Source organism: Schistocerca piceifrons, chromosome X, assembly GCF_021461385.2.
Source record: "Schistocerca piceifrons isolate TAMUIC-IGC-003096 chromosome X, iqSchPice1.1, whole genome shotgun sequence".
In the NCBI taxonomy this organism is placed as follows: domain Eukaryota; kingdom Metazoa; phylum Arthropoda; class Insecta; order Orthoptera; family Acrididae; genus Schistocerca; species Schistocerca piceifrons.
The window spans coordinates 202,111,555-202,121,183 of record NC_060149.1 but is presented as its reverse complement, the minus strand read 5'-3'; the positions used below and the strand labels follow the sequence as shown (position 1 = coordinate 202,121,183).

General features: G+C 42.8%; 1 non-coding gene across 1 annotated transcript; it reads right to left on the bottom strand.

The window, feature by feature from the left end:
• Nucleotides 1-8,156: 8,156 nt before the first annotated feature.
• On the bottom strand, nucleotides 8,157-8,231 carry Trnat-ugu. The gene has a single exon. It is a non-coding gene; the product is annotated as a tRNA-Thr (tRNA).
• Nucleotides 8,232-9,629: the final 1,398 nt, after the last annotated feature.

The window sequence follows — 9,629 nt, the reverse complement described above, 5'->3', positions numbered from 1 at the left end:
TTCCAGCATGGCCTTCTGCCAAGAGCCCAACTGTCATTTGTGTGGATGACTTGTCCATTGAGTGCTTGTGGTACCCCTGAACATAAGTCTGTGTTGGGTGAGGTGTTGTAGTTAGTGGGAGAGAAAGTTTGGCTGAACAGTTAACTTTTCTTCCTACCTTCATGGCCTTGCTGACATTCTTTGACTTGATTAAGACGAAATGTAAGTTCCAACTTCTCCGATTTTTTTATGTGAATGTTACACTATGCTAACGTTAAGTGAGCCAATCACTGTAAAACAAAATTCTTTTTGAGTGAGGGGCTACGAAAGACGCCAAGCTCTCATGACTTATCCCCTTCCATTTTTTGCCTTGATTCAACTTTTTCTCGTTAACTTCCCAAGTGATGACGGCCAATTAAGGTCACTGGAGTGATAAATCTGGAATGAGAGCTTTGATTTTTTTCAGACAGAAACTGGGTGATGGGGTTGGCGCCCTTTGTTAGGCGTGGGACGATGTGTGGCGGCACTGGTATATGAGCGACAAGAACAGAGTACGGTCCACTCGTCGCACCACAGGGCGTGCCTGGCGTTTTCGCTTTTTGTAGCGAGGAAAGCATGATGTCTGGGAAGTGACCAGCGCTGAGGCCAGCTCCTCACAAATCGTTGTAGTGCACTAAGGCCCACCGCTTCCCTACCAGACAATGCCGGATGACTGCATCGTCTATGTTGGTTTGGAGAATTTTGATGTCTGTGTCCAAGAGGGATCGACAGTATGGTGCCCACAAAGACCGCTACTATCCTACGGCCAGAGGCAGTTGCACGCCTACGTTTTCCTGTGCCTAGACCGAGAAACGTCATCTGAATGGTGGATTGGTGTGAACTTGTGCCTCAAACCGCGAGGCCACTCCGCGCGACTGACCACAAAAGTCAGAAATATTACTGTCATGGTAATATGGACAGAGACCGTCTGTTACCATTTGGCGACAAAAATCGGTTATTGTTTGTCGTTTCACGCTTGCGCTTTTGCTGTCTGGTCTCTGTCCACGGGTGCAGACCGCCACTGTGAACATCTACTTCTACATCCATACTCCGCAAGCCACCTGACGGCGTGTGGCAGAGAGTACCTTGAGTACCTCTATCGGTTCTCCCTTCTATCCCAGTCTCGTATTGTTCGTTGAAACAAAGGTTGTCGGCATGCCTCTGTGTCGGCTCTAATCTCTCTGATTTTATCCTCATGGTCTCTTCGCGAGATATACGTAGGAGGGAGTAATATACTGCATGACTCCTCGGTGAAGCTATGTTCTCGAAACTTCAACAAAAGCCCGTGCCGAGCTACTGAGCGTCTCTCTTGCAGAGTCTTCCACTTGAGTTTATCTATCATCTCCGTAACGCTTTCGCGATTACTAAATGATCCCGTAACGAAGCGTACTGCTCTCCGTTGGATCTTCTCTATCTCTTCTATCAACCCTATCTGGTACGGATCCCACACTGGTGAGTAGTATTCAAGCAGTGGGCGAACAAGTGTACGTTAACCTACTTCCTTAGTTTTCGGACTGCATTTTCTTAGGATTCTTCCAATGAATCTCAGTCTGGCATCTGCATTACCGACGATCAATTTTATACGGTCATTCCATTCCAAATCACCCCTAATGCCTACTCCCAGATAATTTATGGAATTAACGGTTTCCATTTGCTGACCCGCTATATGGTAGCTAAATGATAAAGGATCTTTCTTTCTATGTATTCGCAGCACTTTACACTTGTCTACATTGAAATTCAATTGCCATTCCCTGCACCATGAGTCAATTCGTTGCAGATCCTCCTGCATTTCAGTACAATTTTCCATTGTTACGACCTCTCGATATACTACAGCATCATCCGCAAAAAGCCTCAGTGAGCTTCCAATGTTATCCACAAGGTCATTTATTTATATTGTGAATAGCAACGGTCCTACGACATTCCGCTGCGGCACACCTGAAATCACTCTTACTTCGGAAGACTTCTCTCAATTGAGAATGACATGCTGCGTTCTGTTATCCAGGAATTCTTCAATCCAGTCACACAATTTGTCTAATAGTCCACATGCTCTTACTTTGTTCATTGTGGGGAACTGTATCAAACGCCTTGCGGAAGTCAAGAAATTAGGCATCTACCTGGGAACCGGTGTCTATGGCCCTCTGAGTCTCGTGGACGAATAGCGCGAGCTGGGTTTCACACGATCGTCTTTTTCGAAACCCATGCTGATTCCTACAGAATAGATTTCTAGTCTCCAGAAAAGTCATTATACTCGAACATAATACGTGTTCTAAAATTCTACAACTGATCGACGTTAGAGATATAGGATGTAAATGTAGATGTAGATGTAGAAAATCTTGTAACTCCTTTCTCCAGAAAAACGTCGGAGTATGGGAATCCGTTCATAAGTGATGTCTAGGCCACGACCAAGTTTTCTTAATTGGTCGGAGAAGGTGTGTTTGCATACGGCTGAGCATCGTCTCATGGGTGTGCGAAAACTTCGGTTTTGTATCCTGAGGGCTCATGCAAACTCTCCACATTTTCAGAATTAGCTGTTGCATTAGATATTCAGGAGACAGAATAATGTCCGATTGTTTAAGATGATGTTGAACACACTGACACAGAAAGTGAAAGAAATAATAGAGGAGTTTCCGACAGAATTCGGAGGATAAGCGTACAGACGTACGAGATATCTCGAAATCTGGAGGAAGACAGGGTGCTACTAAAGGAGGCAGAGAGTAGGGCTTTGGATGTTTTCCTGAGAGGCATTACACCTGATTTTTCATGACGAGTGTGAACGAAGAACGCTGAGGATCTAGCGATAGAACTTCGGGTTGCGACGCACGTGCAAGAGATAGACAGTGTGAGTAGAATACATGGGGATAGTAAGTCGTAATTGTCAGTGTTTTCGGCATAAGGCTTGGGAGAGTAGGGCTGAAAGTTAGGAGAAAGGGGTAGACGGGAAGAAACCGTTAAATAGCAAAGGGAATGTTCCTGCCCCCGGGAGGCATTCCCAGCTTGACGTAGTACAGGCAGGGGCGGATTGTTGCTTGATGGTTTGGGTGAAAAATAAGAAGTGCAGAGTTTTAGCAGACACTGGGGCACATGTACCGATTGTCAGTCTGAGTCTTGTGAACAAGAGGGGACTGGAAACTCCGATTGTGCACAACAGGGGATACCAAGTTACATTTCGTACGTCCAATGCAGCTTGAGGTAGGGAATGTGTGGTTCCATGAGCAGATGGAAGCGTTACCACCTTTGACGCAAGGATTTTCTGCAATACTTATGTTAGACTTTCAGGTTAGGTATCATGTTAAAATTAACCTTTTGCAACGCACACTTGAACTCAATGGGAATGGGAACTTGTTCACGTTAAGTACGGCAGCAAGTTTATAAGTCGCAAGGTACACTCATTGCTAAGTTACCAACAATACGAGTACATTAAAAGTGATTCTGCATGAAAGAATGCTGGTAGGTCAGGTAAGTTGATCTGGGTACAGGTGGGCATTGATGTACCACAACAGGGTTTATGCGTGGTAGAACTGCTGCCAAGTAACGATGTGTTAGACAAGAAGCATTGCTTTGTTCAGAGGGGTATAGCAAATGTGAGGGATGTAAATGGGCAAGCTGTGATACCGATAAGCTTTGACAGCTTTGGGCAAGAGGAAGTGGTTCTCCCAAAGGGATTGGTAGTTGCTATGATAGAACTTATAGAAGAGGAGTCCATCGATAATTCGAAATTAGATTACGAATCAAACAAACCGTCAGCGCATCTGCATTTGCGGAATAAGGTTGGTCACTTGAAAGGGGATGAACACAAAAATTGAAGCATTATTATTGAAGTACAAAGATTTGTTTGAAATGGAAGGACCTTCGCCAACTACACAGATAACACAGCATCAGATTGTGACAGGGAACCGTGCGTTAGTGTACCGCAAGCTGTACAGATTGGTGAAGCATCTCCAACGGGTGGTGGAGCAACTAGTAGATCAGCAGTTAGCAGATGAAATAATTCAGCACAATAATAGTCCATGTTCAGCAAGTATAGTGCTTATTCTGAAGAAGTCACTAGAGGGATTGAGGAAGTACCATTTTTGTTGTGATCACAGGTACTTGAATGAACAGACAGTGACGGATGCATACCCAATTCCGAATATTACAGAAACGTTGGATAACTAGCAGCAATTCAAGTAATGGATTTGAAGAGTGGGCATCACCAGATCAAGGTAGATCCAGAAGACAGACTGAAGACAGCATTTATGAGCCATTATGGTCACTACGAGTATCCTAGAATGCGTTTTGAATTGAAGAATGTGCCCATTATGTTCCAACAGTTATTGGATTGAGTTCTTTGCAGTCTAAAACCCAAAAGGTTCATGGGTTGCCTCGACAAAATTTGTTTTCTAAACATTTGGACGAGCACACAGAATGATTGGAAGAAGTATTTGACAGGTTAAGATCTGCGTGTCTCACACTCAGCATCAACAAGTGTTATTTTGCTCACACCCAGGTGAATTACCTGGGGCATATTATCTGCCAGGACAGAGTAAGGACAGATAGTCATCTCACTTCTGCTGTATGTGACTTTGCAACTTCACAGACAGTTATTGGGTTGGCTAATTACTCTCGAAAATTCGTCAGAGGATTTGCAGAGGTTGCAAAACCCCTGACCACACTACTAAAGAAAGGTGTAACTCTGCATCGGACAGCGGAGTGCAAGAAGCATTTTAGAATTTGAGATAAGTATTGACATCCTAGTCTGAATGTTCTGGATTTTACAAAGGAGTTCATACTGCCATGTGACATAATCAACCGTACTCAGGGGGCTGTTTGAGTTAGAAGCTAAGTGGGAATGAGAACCTAATAAAGTTTGCATTTCGTCCGATCTATAAAGCGGAGACAACTGAAAAGGAATTACTAACTGTGATATACAACATTTCGTATTTTCGTTGCTACTAATGTGCACGTAAGTTCAAGGTATTGATGGATCGTGCATCCTAGAAATGGTTACTTGGGTTAAAGAACCCTTATGTTGGCTTATGAGATGGTCTTTGAAATTGAGCGAATTCAGGTATGACGTTGTCCATAAACTTAGGGTGAATCATGCAAATGCGGATAAGTTGAGTAGAGAAGTTGTGGTATCACAGGTGTTGGGACTAAGTCTAGCTGACTGGAAGAAAGCACAAGTAGCTGATGAGGAATGTCAGTTGTACAACAAACAGTCACAGTCTATAATAGAGGGTAGGTTGCTCTGCAGTTCGACAAAGTGCGGCTCGTGCATCATCATTCCAGCTGCGCTTCAAACGGAAGTTTTGCATCAAGCACATGATCACATACTTCTGGGTTAAGAAGGCAGGGGAGCAATAGACAGAAGAGACACAGGAAAGTTTTGGTGGAGAACGCAATGACAAGATATGGAGCAGTATGTCTAGAACTGTATTCCGTGTACACTACTTGCCAACTTGAGTTATCAAAAATTCAAGGTCATAGATTACCTGAATCAGTTCAAATGATAGGGGTTATGTCTTTGGATCCTTTAACAGGAGTTTAATGGAGAACAAATATTTGTTGATGATGATCGATCATTTTTCGAGATATTTGGTGATTTTTGCAATATTGGATCAAAAAGCAAGAACAGTGCCATAGGCTATTGTCAACAATTGGTTCTCGAATTCGGGGTGCCAGAGACTATAATCACAGACCAACAAACTAGTTTTATGACTGATCTGATGAAGCAATTATTCCAATTATTAAGAGTCAAGAAATTGCGTACCAATCCATTTGTGCACTAGCAAATGCATGTATGGAGCAAGTACACCGCAAAATAATGAAGATGTTGAATTACTATGTAAACAGGTAACACTGGGACTAGGACATGTATATAAGTCACGTCACATGAGCCTATAATTCTGAAGTCCACGTATGGACAGGACTATCACTATACAAGGTGGAGTATGGGCAGAAAATGCCATCCCCTTCTGATGTGATACAGCCAGAGTGAGGTGCTGAAGGCGAGCATGTGAAGCAGTTCGCGAGAACATAAAAGGAAGTTTGGCGGAAGGTGAAACGGGCATACACAAAAGCATTACAACATCAGGTGTGTACAGGTTTACCAGTGAGCAAGCTTTGGCAGTATAGGGAAGGACAATGGGTTTTGTTAACGAATCTGTATAGCCAAAAGGATGAGACTAAGAAATTCATAAGTTTCAGGGGCCATAACAAGTGGTAGAAATGACATCATCACTGAATGTCTAATTGCAGTAGCCTACTAAGACTTCTGTAGCCCATGTCAGTCACGTAAAACCTTTTCAGGGTGTAAATGATGTGTTAATTCAAGCATCTTCTTCTATACAAAAAGAGAAATAGCTGTCTCACAAAGCCAGAGAAAGGTATAAACGCCATGTAAGATATAGATTCTCTTGATTTGCCTTGTATTAGTTTTCTTTGTTGTTCAGAGAGGGGAAGGGATTCACTGACAATTCCTTTTCCTAGGTGGTGCTAGCGATGATGCTCAGAAGGGTTATTATGAGCAGGAATATGGGACTAGTAGAATACAGAATCTACCACTGGAAACCAGAGTCTTGTTCTCGACGTAACCTGATGTACTCCTCACGAGCCATAAGTGGTCACTGAGGCTTACACTTAACATATGAGAGGTAAGGAATGAAGTACATTGGTTGCAAGACATGTTTTTAAATTTGGTAACTGAAATAACAAAGAATCAGATGTTAGTAGATATACAGGATGAATACCAGCAGCTAGAATTTCCTTTTAACGGGTTAAGCGCTCAGTTGCAGCAACTGATAGAAGTCATTCCAAAGACATGGGTAAGGGTGAAGAAGGGTTGCTTGAATGCAGGGGGTAAACTTCGCAAGAGCGTGTTTCGGACAGCTGAGAGGGAAGATGTCGAAAATTTTAATAACACCACAGGGGAAGTACAGGAAATGGAGAGTAAACCGGAAAAATAGTGGAATCACGTATGACAAAGATCAGAGGTATGTGCCAAGAGCTCATCATAAAGGTATTGCACATTATAGCAACAGATTTGCAGGTGTATGTGAAGCAAACAAATGATACACTACACAAGAGGCACAATCAGATACAGCCTCACTTAAGCACATTCATCTACATCTACATTTACAGGGATACTCTGCAAATCACATTTAAGTGCCTGGCAGAGGGTTCATCGAACCACCTTCACAATTCTCTATTATTCCAATCTCGTATAGCTCGCGGAAAGAATGAACACCTATATCTTTCCGTACGGGCTCTGATTTACGTTATTTTATCGTGGTGATCGTTCCTCCCTATGTAGGTCGGTGTCAACAAAATATTGTCGCATTTGGAGGAGAAAGTTGGTGATTGGAATTTCGTGAGAAGATTCCGTCGCAACGAAAAACGAATTTCTTTTAATGATGTACTACCCAAATCCTGTATCATTTCTGTGACACTCTCTCCCATATATCACGATAATACAAAACGTGCCGCCTTTCTTTAAACTTTTTCGATGTACTCTGTCAGTCTTATCTGGTAAGGATTCCGCATCGCGCAGCAGTATTCTAAAACAGGACGGACAAGCGTAGTGTAGGCAGTCTCCTTAGTAGGTCTGTTACATTTTCTAAGTGTCCTGCCAATAAAACGCAGTCTTTGCTTGCCTTCCCCACGACATTTTCTATGTGTTCCTTCCAATTTAAGTTGTTCGTAATTGTAATACCTGGGTATTTAGTTGAATTTATGGTTTTTAGATTAGAGTGATTTATCGTCTAACCGAAGTTTAACGAAATTAGAATTATATTAATACCTTCAGCTGCTAACAGGCGTTGATATATAACATCGGGGACAGATGAAAATGTGTGGCCCGACCTGGACTCGAACCTCGCATCTCCTGCGTACATTGCAGACGCTCTATCCATCTGAGTCACTGAGGGCACAGAGGATAGCACCACTGCAGGGACTATCTCGGGCACGCCTCCCGCGAGACCTACATTCTCACCTTGTATGTCCACACACTATATTCATAGTGCTCCACCCCAACACACTCATTACTCGTGGAAGACATTCTTACCAAGTCGCGTAAGAGTATGGGGAAAATGATAAATAAATGGACACCCTAGCTGCAAACAGGCGTTGATGTACTTCATTGGAGACATGGTGAAAATGTGTGCCCCGACCGGGACTCGAACCCGGGATCTCCTGCTTACATGGCAGACGCTCTATCCATCTGAGCCACCATGGGCACAGAGGATAGTGCGTCTGCAGGGACTTATCCCTTCCACGCTCCCCGTGAGATCCACATTCCCAACATGTCCACACCACTACATTCGTAGTGGGCCTAATAGATGTTTGCCCATCATACTCATTACTCGTGGCAGATTAACCTAGCAAGTCCCGTACGAGTTCGGGCATAGTGTGTGCGTTCGCACAAGAAGGTCATGGCCGGTGTTGCCAGAACTATATACTTATACGGATATGGTGTCTGTTCTTTCGGACATGTCCGAATGAACAGACACCATATCCACGTAAGTATGAAGTTTAACGAGTTCCTTTTAGCGTTCATGAGGAATTAATAATGGCCAAATTATTGTATGGATTAATTACCAGTACAGGAGATGCTAGATCAGAGATTTTTGAGTTGTAGGAAGCGATTCACCATGCTACCCATTGGCAATTAATTATTACATTATTAACACCACAACAGTTTTTAAAGGACCTGCCGCAGGCAGAGAAGGATTTTCCAGCAGGGCTGCAACACACAGTAGCATCAGCAAGTAACAACATAACGTTCTCTTATCCTGTTTCTAGGCTTAAGATTTATACAGATCAAGCCAGAGTGTACACAGAAATACAGTTTCCCATTACTGGATCAAATACGCACTACCACTGTTACACTACACATGTTTATCGTGTGAACTTGGAATGTGTCAATAAATTGGTGAAGGTTCGAATTCATGAAATATTGTTGGTTTTGGAGAAGGGAAATACGCAGGTTGTCATGGCAGCAGCATATTTCAGTAAATGTATCAGGGAATTGCTCGCCATTGTTCCAGTGCAAGTGCTACATACTGACAGACGATCGTGTGGCATTCAGTTGTTCTTGGGCAGATGGAGCCACCACAGTGAGAAAGAGTGGTATCAGTGCCTGTGTTGCATTTCCAGAGAGTGGTGAATGATTAGATCCATTCTGTGTTTTCACCAGAAACAGCGGCAATAAATTGTTATGAGAATGAGAGTACTATGAGTCTAGCAAACTTTGATTTACAGGGGAGTGGGCTATTGTTTAATGATAGGAGATGTGATATCGCTGGAACACATCTTCACTTTCCTGTTACAATTACCTGAACCATTATCGTTATAGATACTCACTCTAATAGTTTTACCTTGGCCAGAACCACCTTTTGCTATAGCGTCCACACGAAGTTTAATCTATCTGAATAGTACTTTAGATTTCAGAATATTACAATCAGCTGACGACCGGATCGATTGAGAAACAGTACAAGTGTCATTGAGTTGCGTGTAGAGGATAATTATATACAATGTATAATGGAGCTTTATAACGATTAGTGTATCAACCACTAGTGTTACTGTTTTGCTAGCGGTTGATTGTGCAGTGTATTATTTTCTTAAAAAAAAGAATC